At 37.6% G+C, this 20,479-nt stretch overlaps 1 non-coding gene across 1 annotated transcript; it reads left to right on the top strand.

Moving 5' to 3' along the window:
• Positions 1-15,150: 15,150 nt before the first annotated feature.
• TRNAS-GGA lies at positions 15,151-15,222 on the top strand. The gene has a single exon. It is a non-coding gene; the product is annotated as a tRNA-Ser (tRNA).
• The last annotated feature ends 5,257 nt before the right edge of the window (positions 15,223-20,479 follow it).

Below are 20,479 nucleotides of genomic sequence, written 5' to 3'. Positions count from 1 at the left end.
CCTGACTCAGGGATTGAACTCATGACTCCTGCATTGGCAAGCAGGTTCTTTACCACTGGCGCCACCTGGGAAGCCCATAAAATTATATATATATATATTCTTATGTCTTATATGTAATATATGTATATTTATAATATTCCCCAGAAACTTTAAGAGCCATTCTGCCATTCAACCTTTTAAGAATACCATGACTCAGGTAGAGCCTACTTCTTCAGCTTGGATCCTCTACATAAAGCAAAGCAGCAGCAGATCCATAACTTGGAATAGAGCCACTGATTTTCTGAATCCAGCAAGCAGTGTAATTGAAAAGTAAGTTTTGTACCACTGAAATGTGTTTATTGTCAGAGAAGAACCTAGTGAAAGGTGACAGATAAGCCTTGACGTGGAGTGCTCCAACTAACGCCACTTCCCTAGAGTTGTGGCTATTTATTGGAATGTCTGCCTAGCTGCCTTGCTCTGCAATAGATTAGGGTCCTGAGCCATAGGGTAGGGCCCTGGAAACCATACTGGTATTATATTTTCTTATCACCATTTGGCTGTAGCTGGTCAAAATGAGCCAAAATCTCTCCTTTGAGAATTTTACCCAAGGCCTGGAGCCTAGAAATTTGGAGGCAGTTCATACCTTTTGAAAAGCTTCCAGAAAAGGTCTACAAACTCCTGCTGGTCCCTGGAGAAATCTTGGTTTTTACCCCCATTCTGCTGCTTTATTAATTTCTCTTGGATTCCATATGGTATTCTAGTATTCTTAAAAAAAAAAAAAAAAAAAGCCTTTAAACCTAAGCCAGTGCTAGCTGATTTGCAATCAAAGGAACCTTAACTAATACATCAAGTACCTAAAACTGCCTTTACATTTCTTAAATTAATTATTCAAATGTTATTCAGCCAAGGCCAGCCCCTACCAGGAGCTAGGCTACTCCTACAGAGGCAAAGGATGTGGGAGGAGTCTTGGTCTAAAGGAGCTGGCCACTTTTTAAAATCTGGCCAGGAACAAAGCAGAGCCTGGAGTTTACAAATTCTATCCCTCCATTCAAATCTCACAGAACATATTCTTTTTTTCCTTCTTACTTCCCTAAACAGGGTCTAGGTTTCTAGTAGCCCTGATGCATCCTCTCCCTAGGTCACTGGGACAATGGATGGGTCAGAACATGCATGGTATAGAGTTCTCTTGTGTGAATGGGTGGTCTCTGGTAGGGTTGTTTTTGGCCAAGTGGGTACTGGGTATTTTCAGTTACAGTTGCACATCGTTGCCTGCAATTTCTTGGCAGTATTCCAACTGAATGCATTAAACTATAATTACCTTTATTAAGAGAAAGAACAGACACGCAATAACACATGGGTTTTGCAAAGTCAGGGACAGCTAACTAAGGAAATAAAACTTTGTAAGAACAAGGCATGGAACTTCTTTTATTGGCCCACTTACATTTTCTTTTCTTCTGAAGAAAATGTCTTTTCAGCTACCAAATTTTCTCTAGGATGCTAGCCAGATTTCTGAGCAAAATGCTATGAAGTTTAGAGGTTGATAGAAAAATTTTAGGAGATGTTCCTCCTTCCCACACAATTATAGCCAAAGTGTTCTGGTTACTCCTTTAAGCTTTAGATCCATTTATCTAAATAACTGCTAGAGAGTTCCAACCTGGAAGTCAGTCCACCAGTTTTAAACTTTGTTTAGTCCAAACAAAATTCACCATATCTCTCTTCTCAGAGCTAGTATCTTTTTTCCTTTCATACAATCAGGTTATGTTGTTACTACTATCCAGTCACACCAGCCAATTAGAAGATAGTGACAATTGGATTCAAAATGTCATGGAAAGAATACAGTCAAGGATGATAGATTTCTATTTGGCTTTATAGATGGTTTTTGAGCCTGTTACTTCACCACCCTAAGAAATAAATTATATTGAATAATTACAATGTCTCTTTAATAGGTTTCCTGATTAAACACTTATTATAATACCTCTTCTCCAGTTATTTATATTGCTACTTAAAGTGATCCTCCTAAAGGGGATAAATTGGATAGTGCTATTAATGGTAAATTTTTGATTTTAATACTGTGGGTAATATGGAAACACTGGACTCTTTAGAAGGGCATTAGAGGCCTTTCAATTTAGAACCTTATCTATTTTTCTTTTTTTTTTTAAAGTTTATTTTTAAACTTTACATAATTGTATTAGTTTTGCCAAATATCAAAATGAATCTGCCACAGGTATACATGTGTTCCCCATCCTGCACCCTCCTCCCTCCTCCCTCCCCATACCATCAAACATTACTGTATAAAAGGTTAGAAAAACTTTCATTAATGTAGTGAATAAGTAAAAATTTTGAGAATTATGCTCTTTTCATATCACACATTTTTTCTCATGTTCAAGTAAATAAAGTGGATGAAGAAAAAGTTATGTCCCTTTGAATTTGAAACTTTCTTTAACAGTTGTTATTTTTCATCCCAGGAGGAGCCTCTTGTTGGGCTGTCTGATCATTGTATACTCGTAGGTGTCCAGTCGGGGTCAGAAGATAGATCAGATCACATTATGTGGAGGTGGGGAGTGAAAGAAAAAGTAAGGAATGTTTTCCCTAAAGGGAGTAAAAATTCGTACTTACAAATATTACTGTTTTTTGTGCTGTCTTAAGCCAGCCTGTGGGGTATCTGCAGTCTCAGTTTAACTTCATCCATTGTTATCCAGATCTTTTTATGAGCTTTTCAGCAGTGTGAAGTGAGGGTCAGATGTATATATGCTCGCTCTGGATCTCCCTTTAAATATCCTGAGAGCAACTGCTCATATAACATCATACCTGCCAGTTATTGCTGGTTCTCATGTGTGTTGTTCAAACCTGTTCTTAGAAAAGAAACATTTCTCCATCTATCACTTAATTTTGTGGATACTAGCTATATAATCTACTTTCACTCTTCTTTGCCTTTTATTTTTTAAATTTAATTTATATTTTGACTCTGCTGGGTCTTTGTTGCAGCAAGCAGGAGCTACTCTTCGTTGAAGTGCACAGGCTTCTCTTGTGGTGGCTTTTCTTGTTGCAGAGCAAGGGCTCTTGGTGAACAGGCTTCAGTAGTTGTGCCTCACAGGTTCTAGAGTGCTGACTCAGTAGTTGTGGCACAAAGGCTTAGTTGCTCCATGGTATACGGGATCTTCCCGGACCAGGGATCAACTCGTGTTGTGCATTGGCAAGTGGATTCTTAACTACTGGACCACCAGGGAAGCCCCATGTTTGCCTTTCCTAAACGTCCATCTTCACTATGAAAACCCTACAAGCCTCAGTTTAATGTCACCACAGCTGATCTCCCAGCCAGGATTAATTGCTGCCTCCTTTTGTTGTGCTGCCTTTGACATAAGCCTCGAGTTAGCTTTATCTCATTCTATTTTTTAGAATTAGTTGAATACACTTTTACTGTTTCTTATAGACTGAGCCCAGGTACTGTGAATTACTCATCTCTTTATCCCAAAATGAGGGCTGAGCATAGAGATTTTTTGTTGACTCTATAAAGAAAACCCCTGTCCCAGGTCTAGTTGCTACAGGAGACCTATTTGTGTAATTTTCCTTGGTTTGTGAGCTCTCCTGGGAAGGAAATTTAAACAAGGATGTCCTGGCTCACTTAATTCAGAGGAATTAAGTGAGAAGGTGTCATTTCTGGCCTCTCAGAATTTGCAGATTTGTCCCCATCATTATAAAAGCTTTTTTTTTTTTTTGAGAGAGACTCATAGTTGTAGGTATAATAATTTTTTAATCTTCACGGGACACAGGGCAAATTTGGGGAGGCTACATTTCACAGAATGGGCCAGATGCCTTCATCTGTCTTTATAGATAGTGACATTAATTTATTATCTAAACTGGGATGCTCTGAGTACATTAAAATAATTAAACTTACATACTTTTTGAAGTACTTGATTGGCTAACAGATTTGTCAACCTGTAAATAATTCTTGTTGTTGTTCAGTTGTTAAGTTGTGTCCAACTCTGTTCAACCCCATGGACTGCAGCACACCAGGCTCCACTGTCCTTGCTTAAATTCACATCCATTGAGTCAGTGATGTTATCTAATCATCTCATCCTCTGCCACCACTTTCTCCTTTTGCCTTCAATCTTTCCCAGCATCAGGGTCTTTTCCAATGAGTCGGCTCTTTGCATAGGGTGGCCAAAGTGTTGGTGTATCAGCTTCAGCATCAGTCTTCCAGTGAATATTAAGTGTTGATTTCCTTTTGGATTGGCTGTTTTGATCTCCTTGCAATCCCAGGGACTCTCAAGAGTCTTCTCCAGCACAATTTGAGATCATCAGTTCTTTAGTGCTCAGCCTTCTTTATGGTCTAATTCTCACATCTATATGTGACTACTTGAAAAACCATAGCTTTGACTATACAGACCTTTGTCAACAAAGTCATCTCTCTACATTTTAATATGCTGTATAGGTTTGTCATTGTTTTGCTTCCAAGGAGCAAGCATCTTTTAATTTCATGGCTGCAGTCACCATCTGCAGTGATTTTGAAGCCCAAGAAAAGAAAATCTGACACTATCTCCACTTTTCCCTCTTGTATTTGCCATGAAGTGTTGGGACTGGATGCCATTATCTTAGTTTTCTGAGTGTTTTAAGTCAACTTTTTCACTGTCCTCTTTCATTCTCATCAAGAGCCCCTTTAGGTCATCTTCACTTTCTGCCATTAGAGTGGTATTATCTGCATTATCTGAGGTTATTGATATTTCTTCTAGCAATCTTGATTCCAGTTTGTGATTTATCCAGCCTGGCATTTCATATGATGTACTCTGCATATAAGCTAAAAAAGCAGGGTGACAACATGTAGGCTTGTCATACTCTTCCTCAATTTTGAACCAATCAGTTGTTCCATGTCTAGTTCTAACTGTTGCTTCTTGACCAGCATACAGGTTTCTTAGGAGACAGGTAAGGTGGTCTGGTACTCCCATCTCTAAGAATTTTCCACAGTTTGTTGTGATTCACACAAAGGCTTTAGCATAGTCAATGTGTGAGGATTTTCTCCCCGTGACATGTAAACGACGAACCTGAAAGAACAACACTCAGACAGTCTCTTTCAAGGACTGATAAATTTATTTCTGCAGTCGAGCCTTTTTATAGAAGCAGGAACAAAGAGCTTAAGAGTATATGGCCAGCAGAGCGCGTACGGGGTTAAGACATAATCAGTAAAAGATATTTCAAGGACAGCGCGTTCTAAATGACCCAGGTGTTTATCCCATGACCCATGTTCTCAAGCAACATCTTTAATATTATTAAATCTTGGCGCCGAGCATAGCTAAAAGCAGGAGATGTTTTTCAGCTATTGCAAAGCCTGGGTACTTCTGGCTCTCCGGCATTTTCCCAAGGACCTTCTCCTTCAAGGCTATTTTGCGCTGCTCTGCCCAACACAATGAAACAGAAGGGGATGTTTTCTGGAATTCTCCTTCTTATATTATTTTTAAAAATAAAACTGTTAAAATAAGACTGCTGTTACTGCTGCTAAGTCGCTTCAGTCGTGTCGGACTCTGTGCGACTCCATAGACGGCAGCCCACCAGGCTTCCCCGTCCCTGGGATTCTCCAGGCAAGAACACCGGAGTGGGTTGCCATTTCCTTCTCCAATGCATGGAAGTGAAAAGTGAAAGTGAAGTCGCTCAGTCGTCTCCAACTAATAAGATAAGTCGGAGACTAATATCTCTAATAATTAAAATTTTCTTTATATGGTTTATGTGAGCATTAGAAAGAAACATAAGGACTCTACTCAATGCTCTGTGGTGACATAAATAGGAAAGAAATCCAAAAATGAATATAAATATATGTGTGTGTGTATATATATATGTATGTATATATATATAGCTGATTCACTTTGCTGTACACAACTAACACAACATTGTAAAGCAACAATACTTCAGTAAAAGTTAAAAGAATAATTTAAAACTATATAAGGAAAAGAAAATCTACACTTGTGGCCAAATAGTTAACTTAAAACAGACTATACTTGTGTAGGGGGTATGGAGGATACAAGATCTGCCTTGTTTGATAGTTGTGAAGCTATGTATTGCTGGGTGGATGGGAATCCATTATATTCTTTTATTTATGTTTGTGTTAGAAATTTTTTATAATGAAAATGGGATTTTAAAAGGAAAAAATAAATTTAAAATAATTACACATACCCTCAATCAATTTCTTTATTGTACCACCCTCTTTAATTCTTTATAGTACCACCCTCTGTGGCACTATATTATTGGTGTTTTTCTGCTGAATTAATTTTTTCAGTAGTCTTATTATTTAGCTTTTTGATACAGTTGGATGACATAGTCTCTAAGTTTTATTTTTGAGTTAATAAATTCTATATAAATTTTTTTAAGATAATATTTTTGAGGAAACTCTTTATAAGTATTGAAGCATCTAGTGAGTTTAGAGGAAATTTTGTTAAATGAATACATAATTTTTATTTTTGTGTGTATTAAAATGTGCATAGCCTAAATATTTTCATGGGTTCTATCATTTATTCCAATTTGAAAAAACTTTATATGAAAAATACTTTTAGAAGATAAAACTGACCAATTAGGTTGTCTCTATTTATGATTATTTTTACCAAATTTATGTTTCAGAAGTGTAGATGTTCTCAATGTCATTTGGTTCTAGAATAGAATACACATTTATCCAATTAGAAATAGGAGCTTCATCAAAAGATTCTTTCCTCAAGTTGAGACATCCCAAAATGCAATTAAAACTTTTCAAAGTTCCATGTTGCAGACAGTTTGAGTTCTCAATGACTAATCTATTCAGTTTCTCCCTTGCTTGTGTGGTGATGAATTCTAGTCTCCTCCTATTTAGAATTATATATATATATATATTCTACATATAGAATTATTAATTCTCCATATTTATTATTCTATATATAGAATATATGTAGTATTGAATATATATATTTTATTGAACGTTGACACAAAATTTTTAAAATTTTAAATTTGTTAAAACAATAACTTTTGATAACTATAGATTCCATTTCAATTGTAGAATATGATTGTGTTGGGATAAAGTGGAAATTATGTGTTACCACAACCAGTTCCAAGTATATTTGCACATTACCATAGAGACTTAATTTGGTAAGAATATTGTTTTCACAATGCTGTGTTCTACAAAATTGTTATTTGCATAACCACCACAAAAATACTTTTATCTTCCATGTTTAACTTTTTGAGTGTAAAATGGTGGTATCAGCATTTCTTCTTTGAATGAACTTCACAAGTTTTTCACTGGATTCTATTAATTTGGTGAAAAAGGTGCCCATTGTTGAAATTAATTCATTTATATTTATGACATTTCATTGCACTGACAGAAAAAACTGCCAATAGTTATACAATGCCAGGTTTATGTCAATCTATTAACATTTATCATTTTACTCTTTATGTAAGCACAAGAAAACTTTGAATTGATAATGAGAAAAATTAATTTTTAAAAAGCTATTCTAAATGAAAAGGCAGGTTTCACAGAATTATATGTAAAAGTTCTTTGTATAGCTGCCCATGTCAACTTCAGGCAGAAGCTCTTAAAATATTTTCTTAAAATACCAACTAAATTTTGAAACAAATTATGATCCCTCTGCAGATTTGTGTGTTCTGGTCTTCATACAGTCAGGGATATTATTATGGCTTCTATGGCAGATGGGAAATGTTGCAAAATTTTTCATAAGTAGACTTGTAAGGGAAAATCCCAATTTGAAATTACTAAGTCAAAACCCTAAACCTGGAAGACAAAATAGCTCAGAATATTCTGACCTATTGGTGAGATCGTATTTGCATTTAAACAATAATAAAAATAATGACCCCTCTTGGGAACTTGAATTCAGAAATTCAAGTTGAACTCAAAAATCTAAGAACTGACTTTTATCTGATAGACAAGTCATTTTAACTAAGCCAGTATAATACTGGGGAAAAGAGAGCTGGGAATGAGTCCAAAAATTCTGGGTTTAAATTCTGAATCTGCTATACTATGTAGTGTGAATTTATGTAGGCCCATTCTATTCTCTGTACATTCTCTGTACATCCAATTTCTCACCCATCAGAGGTGAGCCAGATGAGTATGCGTGCATGTGTGTGCTAAGTTGCTTCAATTGCGTTAGACTGTGCTAGCCTATGGACTGTGGCCTGCTAGGCTCCTCTGTCAATGGGATTCTCCAGGCAAGAATACTGCAGTGGGTTGCCATGCCCTTCTTTAGGGGATCTTCCTGACCCAGGGATTGAACTAGTGTCTCTTACATCTTCTGCATTGTCAGGCAGGTTCTTTACCACTAGTGCCTCCTGGGAAGCCCAGATGAACATAGGCCCTTTCTATTTATTAGCATCTAAAATTTTAATATGAGTTTCCTTTGAGACAATCTGTTTTTCTTAAGGGGCTAACACAAATCAATACTTTCTAAAACAGTGACTTTTTTTTCACAAGATAAGAGAGAATCTTGGTTATGTAATTTAACCACTCTTTCAACCAAGTTAGCATGTCATGGTGAAAAAAACAGGAGCACTGAAGCCTATTGAACTGGAGTTCAAATTCTTGTGACTTTGTACATGTTACTCTTCCCCTCTGGGTTTCAGTTTCCTTTGATTTTTTCTTGTAAAATAACAAAGTTAATATCTCCCTTTTATGTTGCCCAGAAAATTAAAACCAACGTAAATAAAATTTCTGGATTATAGTAGATTCTCACAAGGAGACTGTTACTGACTGAATATCTGTATTCTCTTCTCCCAAATTAATATATTGAAGCCCTAACACTTAATGTGTGTATGTGTGCTTAGTCACTCAGTTGTGTCCCACTCTTTGCAACCCCCTAGGACTATAGCCCACCAGGCTCCTCTGTCCATGGGATTTTCCAGGCAAGAATACTGGAGTGGGTTGCCATTTCCTCCTCCAGAGGATCTTCTTGACCCAGGGATCGAACCCATGTCCCCCGAGTCTTCTTGCATTGGCAGGTGGATTCTTCACCACTGAGCTGCCTGGGAAGCCCCAACACCTAACACAGTGATGGTATTTGGAGGTGGGACCTTTGGAGGTAATTATGATTACAAAGTCATGAGGGTAGGGCCCCCATTATGGGATTAGTGTAGCCATAAGACAAAGAAGAGTAAAGTCCTCTCTCTTCTCCTTCTTTCACCTCCTCTCCCCCTCTCCTCTTTGCCATGTGAAGACATAGTGAGAAGGGAACTGTCTGTAAGTTAGGAAGCTGGTTCTCACTAGGAACCTGATTTGCCAGTACCTTGCACTTTGACTTGTCAGCCTTCAGAATAGTGAGAATTAGAATCCACTCTTCTATGGTATTGTTATAGCAGTCCACTCAGACTAAGTTGGTGGGTATTATAAACCAGATGAGAAAACTGAGGGAAAGAGATCACCCAGCAAAGGGAGTGAGAGCTAAGATTAGAACTTAGGCTGTTTGACCTCCACGCCTCAGGTCCAACATGCCAAACTTCACTATTTTTTGGCCCAGTGGTGTAATCTGAGAGACAGTTCTGCTCTGTCACTGGGTTGTCTGAGGAAAAAACAAACCATCTTTATATATAGTCATTTTCTCCTTTCACAATGTGGAAACTTAAAACCCTTTCGGCAGACAGCCTGCCTGCACACTCTCGGGAGACACGAAGATCCTGGCAAGCCCTGTGCTCCAAAATCAGCCTTCTCTAATTACACTCCCCCAGGTTCCTCAGTTAGCTGCCCTAGCTGCTCCTCTCCACCAAGCCGGTTCTGGAGTTGAGGCCTAATGCATCACAGGTGGGCCCTGGCTCCAAACTCATTCCAGATGGCCTCACAGTCTAAGCTTCCCAGCAGCCCATTATATTTTGGCTATTCTGGGATCATTAATGCTGCTGAAGGACCGTGAGTCCCGAGGATGGCAGAGGCATGGTCTGAGATCAGGACCCTTGAGAGGCCTTGGATACTGGAGCGCCCTCTATAATATATGCTTTCACAGGGAACAAGCATACGCTGACCTTGGCACTCAAAGGTCATTGTGAGGGGCAATGGATTTGACATTGTGAATAGTCTGTCTGCTTGGGTCACAGAACAAGCATAAAGGAACCATCTGTGTTCTTACAGAAAACAACTCCATTGCCTCTGGACTCTAGAGAGAGTAAGGATATATCCTTGAACCCTGGTTAATTGCTGGACCAGTTATTCCTGAGGGTGGTGGGAGGAGAGGACATCCTAGGGCAATTGTTTAGGGGCATAGGGTGAACCTCATAGTTTTTAACCCAATAACAGCCAGATTTCTTCAGGAAGCGTGTAACATTCTGTTAATTGCATCTTTCTATTACCAAATAGACTCATTCTACAAAAGCTATTTCAACTTCCTTTCTAGCTGAAAAATTCCCAAGGCAGATACTAGAAGTTGGGTAAATATCAGGCTATTTAAGGAGCTTTTAAATTTATATGCTTTTGCAAAAAAAAGAAAAGCACATTTGGCATTATCCGTGCTTTGGAGTCTTAAGAGCTAAGCCAAAGAAATCTTGAGTCAAGAGCATGGCATTTACAGCCAGTCATTCTTGAACTTAAACCTCAATCTCATCACTTAGTAGCTTGGAGAGATTGTTGGAGAAATCTTTCACTTTTCTGGCAGCTGTTATCTGTGAAATTAGGATAATCCCCACAGAAAAGGGTGTTTGTTAGTTTTGTTTATCTCCTTGCTCATGTGTTTTTTTCACCCTCATTCATTCACAAATTCATTTTTTATTCTGAGTGCCTGCTCTGTACCAGGAACATACTAAATGATAAAAGAAACCTAGTTTAGAAACTGACATTTAACTCAGCAAATATTTGTTCAGCACTCATTAAGAGCCAGTTGCCATATGAAGCAATGGGCAGAGTGTGGTGTACACACAATGTTCATAGAGGGGTTAGGGCTTAGTGTACATACAATAAACCAAGTTCACTACAGCATAACTACCTTTGCAACTGTATGTTCTGATACATGGAATGTGATTGTGCAGAGCAGAATTTGCTTGACTGGTTCACTAAGCCCCTCTAAGGAGAGGTCATCAACCTGGTTCTAAGGAAGCACTGGAAGGCAAGTACTGTGCAGGAGGAAGTTTATGCTGTGGTCATTCTAGAAGAAATCCAAAGCATACATGCATGAAATGCATGCATTCATCCCTAAGGCAAATTACTTTGTCTTTAGTAATTATTTTTATTTTGATACGATTCACATGGCTTCCCTGGTGGCTCCAGAATCTGCCTGCAATGCAGGAGACCCAGGTTCAATCCCTGGGCTGTGAAGATCCCCTGGAGAAGGGAATGGCAATCCACTCCAGTATTCTTGCCTGGAGAATTCCATGGACAGAGGAGCCTGGTAGGTTACAGTCCACAGTCCTTGTGGGTCACAAAGAGTCAGACACGACTGAGTGACTAACACTCTTGTCCACTCCACACCATTCACATGCTCACTACCAGGAAATAATTTTTAATACTCCATGCTTTATTCCTGAAACAGTTTATCAATAACCAAATCATAAGCATTGTTGGTGAGGTCAAATTTCCTTTCAGTCAGTGTGATAGAAACTGCAAGTTGCTTATCCTAGTCCATTTTCCCTTGTGCCTTATGAGCACTGGCTTTGTTCTGGCTAAAAGACTGCATTTGTTGCCTTCTTTTGGCTGAGAGAGATGGTTGGCAATGAAATGGTCATTTTGTTTTTAAGTTGAAAGTTTAACATGGGTTGAGAAACAGGTTTGGGGGGATTTATGTAGCAGGGGAGTTAAAGGGTTATATAGCATTGGACATAGACCTAAATAAATATAATGTGATTCTATCATGAGCCTGGGGCTGCAATAAGAGTGCATGAGTGTATCAACTCTTTACATGTATTAAATTTTCACCTCCAAGCAAGCTGCTTTCTGTTTCCACCACTCACTCTCCAGGGCCACACAGTTCATTAGTAACAGGACTAGGATTCAAACTTCAGTTCATTGCACTGCAAAGAGAGACTTGCAAGAGTAAGAATAGTAACACTTGAGATAATATATTGAAAGCTCCCAACATTCACGTTAGAAGATCACTGGTATTGAATTGATTACAAGTTTCCTTTCCTCCCCTCTTTACTGTGGTATATTAGACTCAAGCAAGATCAAAACAAACTTCCTGACACTGAGTTCTTTTTAGAATGTGTGTGGGGTGTGTACTCATGCATGCATGGATAAGGGAGAGCACTTATTTAGAGAACGCTGAGCAGACAGGACGATGCAGTTCAGCCTCCTGGGTTTATTTGGACTGCAACAGAGCACGTGTCAGCATCTCATCACCTGGCCTGGAGACTGGACCCCTTGATTGGGACCTGGTTTCCATACCCATTAAGAAATCCAGTTTGGCTTGTGAGCCAAGCATATCTTTTTTCCATATTTGTCTTTGCAGTTTCTATAATATTCTTTCCGGATGTCTGGGCTGCTGTACAATGTATAAATCATGATCAAACAGAGGCCTGAGGGTCAGCTACTTAGGCGAGACTCAAGCCACATGCGTATGATTCCCATACATACATGCACATACCCAATATGAAACTGTTCCCAGTAGCAGCTAAAGGAAAAGCCACTAGTAGCAAAAAAAAAAAAAAGAAAAAAAGAAAGAAAGAAAATGGTGGTCAGTGTTGTGAGCATGAGTCATTTGACAGCTGCCTGACCACACTTCTGTAAGCATAAATATCCACAGATCCTGCCTTTGCCTGCTTCCGTGTCTCACACTAGTACTCATATTTTTGTTTTTTCCCTTCTTGTTTTCACTCCTGCTGCCCCCTCCTCCTGGGATGTCATCCATTTAACTCTTATACCTTCAAAGACTTGCTTAAGGTTGGAGGACCTTTCATAGAGATTTTCTATCTTTGCTAAATCACAGACTCCTGGATAGAAGAGATTGTGTTTTAGTAATTGAATTCCCCCAAAATACTCCAAACTATGTATATTTAAGGATTTTACTTTAATAAAATGGTAGTATTAGCAGTATTTTGGAAGAATGTTCACACTATAAAATTTTAAAACAAATGAAACTGAATATTTGATACCTAGCACATATACGTATAAGCATAGTAAAAAAAAGTTAAATTATAAAAATATGAATGTTAAATGTATACCATTCTAATAAATTAAGTACAAGCACTATGAACAAGAAAGTGTATTCATAAAAAATTGAAAATGAAATCTGAATTATAAAAGGTACACTCTTAAAAATAGCATCAATTTTATTTTAGTTGAAAAGGCAGTGTTTAATGAGGAGCAGGTTATCTTCAGTTTTGTCTACTCTTATAGATTCTGATGCAGCAAAAATTATATCAGAGCGAAGTGCTGTGTGATTTGACAATGATGGAGCAAGGTTTTAACTGTGAAGAACCAAAAATGTTTCCTTTAAAAAATAATTTTCAATACTCAAAAAAAAAAATTGTTCAACTAAGTTCTCAATTTTTCAGTTTCACTGCTGTTACCTTTGTATTCCACATGTTTGGAAATCTTTCATCTAGAATAAGAGTCATGCTTGCACTAAGCATTCCCTTACAAATTGTCACTTTCTTCTTCTTCCCATTCACTTGCCGATTAAGATTCATGTCCTAAATTTAGGGCATATGTTTGATTCGAAATTTAGGTATACTTATTCCTCTGAGTATGTCCAAGATGTAAATGATTGAGGTTTCAGACTTTGTAAAATTCTATAATAATAGCATCCCATGTGTACACATCAATATTTATGTACAAATAGGCTAGGCATACACACACAGAACTGGGTGTTAGTGACTCTCAAACCAGTGTCATAAGCTCTAGTATATTTTAACACACAGGACTTGCTAAATTTCTCTCTTCAAATATTCACTGCAGACCTTTCAGGGCCCAGGCCTGTGCTGCACGTGCAGTGGAGCCAGAGCCAGGCCACCTTGCCCTTGTGTATTGGCTCCTTTGGTTGGGGAGGAGGCACTGACCACGCACAAATGCGCGTCACTGATTGTGACGCTGCCCAAAGGAGAGGAGCAGTGGCCACAGAGCAGTGTGGCAGGAAACAGTGTAAATAAAAGTGCATGCAAACTGTATAAACATAAATCTTAAAGATGAGTGGGAATTAGCTGATGGAAGTTTGGATGGTGGGGAGGAAATTAAAATGTTCTATGAGGAAGAAATACCATGAGCTAAGGTCTTGAGGCAGAAAGAGCTTACAGTTATTTAGCTCATTTGAGAAACTGAAATAGGTACTTTTTTTCTCCTGTGCAAAGACCTGCTAGGAGACTAGTGTGAAAGGAGGTGTAAATAGGCTTGAAGGGCAGTGCCCTTCAATTAGGGCCTCCAGTTAGTCTGTGTAGACTCTGTGCAAATTAGAAAAGGCTCCCTCTCTGGCAGATGAAACCCCACCCACAGGAACTAGTAAACAGAGCATAGGGTGGAGTTTAACCCACTACCCCATTGGCGAGTGTGCAATGCACAATGACAAGTGATGGAATTAAGTGGTTTTATTCACTTTGTTCCAGAAATAAAACTTATTAGTGTTTTATTTATTCGTAACACATTGCCCCAATATTTATACATGTAAAATAAGAATAACTATCATCTCTTACAGTTTTTGAGAGTCAGAAGTGTTAACATGGCTTGGCTAGGCAGTTCTGGCTCAGGAAGTTTAGCCAGATGTTAGCAGAAGCTCCAGGATCCTCTTCCAAGGTGACTCACTCAGAGAGTAGGCATCCATTCAGTTTTGCATGAGATGGAGGGGTTTCCAAGGATATAGAACTTCTTGTGCTAAATCCAGGAGAGTATCAGGCAACTAGGATGGCTGGTTACCCAACTCATTCAACTCGTGCTTGGCAAGTTTTTGCTCTCTGTCAGTGGGAGACCTTAGTGCCTTTACATGAGAGTGTCCATCCTTCTGCTTGGGTAAACTTACAGCATGGCAAATGCTTTGTGCCAGAGTGTAAGAGATTCATGACACCAAGGTAGATGCTGCAATGCCTTTATCACCCATCATGGAAGTCAAACAATGTCCCTTGCATTATAGGATATCGGTGACATAAACCAGCCCTGATTTACTGTGGATGGAGACTTTACAAAAGCATCACTATCAGGATGCAAGGATCATCAGGGATCATTTTGCAGACTGCTTGCCATAACTTGTTTGAAAGAGGGAAAAAGTGCAATAAAAAGGCTAGTAGGAGGCACTTAGTGATTTGGCTTCCCTGGTGGCTCAGAGGTTAAAGTGTCTGCCTGGAATGCAGGAGACCCGGGTTCGATCCCTGGTTGGGAAGATCCCTGGAGAAGGAAATGGCAACCCACTCCAGTACTCTTGCCTGGAGAATCCCATGGAGGGAGAAGCCTGGTAGGCTACAGTCCATGGGGTCGCAAAGAGTCGGATACGACTGGGTGACTTCACTCACTCACTCACTCACAGCGCTGTCAGAAGTGATGAAGAAAAGTAAACAGATGTGATATAATAGTCGGACATGTAACTAATGCCTAACAATACAGAGACATCCTTCTGTATTCTTAGATTCGGGTGTTGGAACAAGTCACCCAATTCAACTCCCTCCCCATCTTTCAGTTTGTTTAGAAGTAACTTGCCAAAATCAACAGCTAATGAGGGTTGGAACTGAACTCAAACTCTAGGATTCAGGACAGGGAAGTCCGTGATATCTATGTATTTTCCTAAACAGGTAAATATCCCATGTATTTTAAACATATGAACTTTTAGTATTTATCTAACAAGCAAAAAATTAGGTTATTTTCATTTCTAAATAAAATAGTATAATTATTTTCAGATGTTAAAAGCATTTTATCTAAACCTGTTCTATTTAACACTCCAAATTTGTTATATCCTTAGGCTTAGCATATATGGTTTAATATGTTCAACCTATATCCATTTTACAAGTGAGGGAGCTGAGGACCCAGGAGCCTACTTGACAGACCTATAATCTCAAACTTGTAGTCATTGACAAAGCTCAGATTCCATTGTGCTATAATGCCTTCCTCAGAATAATGAGGCTTCCTAGGTCAGAGGCACAAAGGACAGCAATGAAAAGAGGACCATTCATTCTCCCTGCTGTGTAGAAGATAGAAGTCAAGACCATGTTCTTTGTAACCAGATAGACCTGGGTTCAAATTCCTGTTCTACTATTTACTAGTCTTATGTCCTTGGGAAAATTATTCTAGCTCTTGAAGCCTTAGTTTCTTCTTCAGTAAACTAGGAATCATTACAATTATCTCCAAGCTCTGCAAGGTTTAAGATGAGTTTGGATATATTTTGAAAAATATAGATGCCATGTCTACTAGAAGGGAACAGTCGGTTTCCTTTGAAGCAGATTGCCTAATTTCAGTGTTTTACTCATTCAATGAAACCAGAGAAAAGAGAACTTCTCTTTTGGTCTGTGAGCCAAATCTCTGATTAAAATACCTGAGGGGTTTTGGAAATACACGCTTCTTCCCTAGATTACGCTATCCAGAGGTACTAGGGTAGATCTCTCAGGCTTGAATAAATCAACATATGGCCCTAAGTCAGGAGCCTGGCAGTATCCAGAAGGGTCTTCATATGTTTATAGACAATATTTTCCTAATACATTTCTTTCAAGTTTTGGATATTATTGTACTTTTCTTTCTTATATGTATAAGAAAACTTGGAATGGATAACTTTATATATTATAAAACTATGAAATTTAATATATACTAAGTTACTTTAATAGCATTTTCCAATTTACAAGGCCTTTTCTCATGTGTTCTCGTTTCATCTTGAAATACTATGGGAAATAGGAAGACCATGAGTTAGTTCCATTTTACAGATTGATGGACCTGGGCCCAGAGAGAAATAAACAGGTCTGGAAGGTGATTCAGAGGCAGATGAGAAGGCAGGAGTGGGGGCAGGGAACAACAGAGGAAAGATGTCATAGGCAGGGTTTTAGAAGATGATTTGAGAAAACTTGGAGACAGTGATGGAAAAGTGTGGCATAGCTGATGCTGCTGTGTGTGTTTGTGTGTGTGTGTGTGTGTGTGTTAGTTTGTGGAAAAATGTGTAGGTGAACCAACTGTAGAATAAATTTTATTTATGATTTTTTCCTGTGTGCTGTGAATGGAATTCTTGGCATTGTTCAAGAGACTAGAGTGAAGTTTTAAATTACCATTTAAATTATTTTTGGATGTTCATCTGATTTCTTCTGCTAATGACACTGTACTGGAGGGGGTCACAGATTATCTCAGCTTTGTGTAAGCTATACAGATATATGAACACTTTGATCCTCAGGGAGGACTTGGAGGTTCCCTCCTGATTGTATTGCACTATGCCAGAGATTTATTGTGAGAGTGTGTTTCAGCCTTTCCTACCTGTTTCAACGTGTGTGTTTTCTCAGTTGCCTGGTTTGTAGGACATTCCACTGGTTTTTTGGATTCTCTGAGGGACTTGCTCCCTGTGTAGCTGTTGGTGCATCTGTGGGAGGAAGTTCAGAAACATTCTGTCACCATCTTGATTTCTCCCCTTAAAATGCCCAATTTTCACCAAGAGATTAAAAAGTATACAGAGAAATAAGAAACATGGACAAATCAAATGAATATAATAAATCTCTAGAAAGTGACCCTAAAGAAATAGAGACTTTGGAATATCTTGACAAAGACTTTAAAATGACTGTCTCGATTATGCTGAAAGAGCTAAAGCAGAACATGGACAGACAAGTAAAATAAATGAGGGAAAAATGTATAAACAACATGAGCATATCTAAAAAGAGAGACATAAAATAATTCTGGAGCAGAAAACACAGTAACTGAATTTAGAACTCACTAGAGGGGTCTGATAGCAGAAATTAACCAGGCAGAGGAGTCAGCAAACTTGAAAAGTGATCATTTGAAATTATCAAGCCTCATGAACAAAAAGAATAGTAAATTGATAAAAGTGAACAGAGCCTAAGAGACTTACAGGAAACCTTTAAGTAGGCCAAAACATGCATAATGGGCGTCCCAGAAGAAGAAGAAGGGGAGAGAGGAAGGGGAAGAGAGTGTATTTGAAGAAATAATGGCCCAAAAGTCCAAAATCTTTGCAATAACATGGATATATAAATACAAGAAACTTAATGAATGGAAAGTATAATAAATCCAAAGAGACTCAAACATGCATGGAATATTATAATCAAATGTAGAAAGATAAAGAGTGATTAATGAAGGCAGTAAAATAAAAATGATTTGTCACATACAAAGTATCTTCAGTAAAATTATTAGATGATATTTCAGCAGAAACCCTGTAAGCTGAAGGAAGTGGGATGATGTATTTAAAGAGTTGAAAAAAAAAAAAAAAGTTAACTGAGAGGTCTTTATCTAGCAATGTGCTCGCTTAGTCAGTCAGTCATGTCTGACCCTTTGCGACCCTATGAACTGTAGCCCACCAGGTTCCTCTGTCCATGGGATTTTCCAGGCAAGAATACTGGAATGGGTAGCTATTCCATTCTCCTAGGGATCTTCCTGTCATTGCAGGCAATTTTTTTTTTTAAACCATCTGAGCCACCAGGGAAGCCCATACTGTCCTTCAAAAATGAGGAAGTTAAGTCATCCTAGATTAAGAAAAAGTTGAGTTTATTATCACTAGACATGTTCTAAAAGAACTGTGAAAAATTCTTCAAATTGGAATGAGAAGATAACAGACAATATCTCAAAGCAATATGAAAATATAAAGTTTTTTGATAAAGGCAAATACATGAACAAATATACAAATCATTATTATTGTAATTTTGGTTCATAACTTCATTTAAAATTCTCATAAAATTTAAAAAACAAAAGTATAAAAATAATTATTAATCATATGTTAAATGAATACATAATATATAATGATGTAATGTGTGACATAAATAATGGAAGGGTGAGTGGAACTGTAAAGGAGTAGAATTTTTGTAAATGATTGAAATTGGTTTGAGTTTATAATATTTCTTTAACTTTAGGATATTATATGTAATCCCATGGTAATCACTATTAAAATGTCTACAGAATAGACACAAAAGGCAATACAAGAACTAAAACACATCAGCCTAAAAAATCAGCTGAACAGAACAAAGGAAGGCACTAAAGGAAGAAGTGAGGAGCAGGAAAGCTATAAGACAAATAGAAAACAGATAACAAAATAGCAATAGTAAGTCCTTCTCTATCAGTAATTACCTAAAATGTAAATGCATCAAACTCTTTGAAAGACTTAGGTCTTGTTTTTAATCTATTTGCAAACCTAAGTATATGCTGTCTCACTTTAGGACATGTAGAGTTTAAAAAAGAAAAGGTGGAAAAAGATATTCTGTGCAAAAACTAAAAAAAGATAAGTTGAATATAGTAATATCAAGCAAAATAAACTTTAAGTAAAAATTGTTATAAAAGATTAAAAAGGACATATGTAATGATAAAAGGATAAATTCACCAACAAGATATAGCAATTATTTACATCTATGCATTAAACATTGGAGAAGGAAATGGCAACCCACTCCAGTATTCTTGCCTGGAGAATCCCATGGATGGAGGAGCCTGGTGGGCCACAGTCCATGGGGTTGCAAAGAATTGGACACGACTGAGCGACTTCACTTTCACGCATTAAACATTAAAATTCTCAAATGTGAATCAAACATTGAGGGGATTGAAGGGATAAGTAGACAGCTCTACAATAATAGGAAGCTTCCGTATCCTACTTTCAATAATGGATGGAACAACTACATAGAAGATCAGTAGGGAAGTAGAGAACTTGAGCAATACTATTGACTAAATGGACCTTACCAACATTTACAGAACATTCTACCTAGAAACTGCAAAATATATATTTTTCCTAAGCGCATATAGAATATTCTCCAGGAGGTACCATATGTTAGGCCACAAAACAAGTTTCAATAAATTTAAAAGACTGAAATAATTTCTGATCACAATTAAATGAAACTAGAAATCAACAGAAGAAAAACTAAAAACATCCATAAATGTGTGGAAATAAAAACATTCTTATTTTGCCAATAGGCCATAGAATAAATCACAGGAGAAATTAGAAAATAGCTTGAGACAAATGAAAATAAAAACACAAGATATTAAAATACAAGCTGCAGCAAAACCTGGGCTCAGGGAAATTTATAGTTGTAATAGCTTATATTAAAGGAAAACATAGTCTTAAATCAACAACTTAAATTTACATCTTAAGGAAGTAGAAAAAAGAAAAGAAAACTAAACTAAACCCAGAGCTAAGATAAGGGAGGAAATAAAGATTTCATTAGAGATACATGAAATAGAGAATAGGAAAAACAGTAAATAAAAATCAATGAAACTAAAAGCTGGTTCTTTGAAAAAATTAACAAAATTGACAAACCTTTGGCTAACTTGACAAAAAAGAGGAATTATTACTACTGATTTTACAGAAATAAAAAGGATTATGAGTACTATGAGCAGTTGCATACCAACAAGTTGGATAATCTGTACAAAATGGACAGTTTCCTAGGAACATACAATCTAAATCATGAAGAAGTAGAAAGTCTGAACAGACCTGTAAGAACACCTGGCTGTTTCCTGAGCTGCAAC

Source organism: Bubalus bubalis, chromosome 6, assembly GCF_019923935.1.
Source record: "Bubalus bubalis isolate 160015118507 breed Murrah chromosome 6, NDDB_SH_1, whole genome shotgun sequence".
NCBI lineage: Eukaryota > Metazoa > Chordata > Mammalia > Artiodactyla > Bovidae > Bubalus > Bubalus bubalis.
The sequence above is the reverse complement of the archived record's forward strand: the minus strand, read 5'-3'. Positions and strand labels throughout refer to the sequence as shown.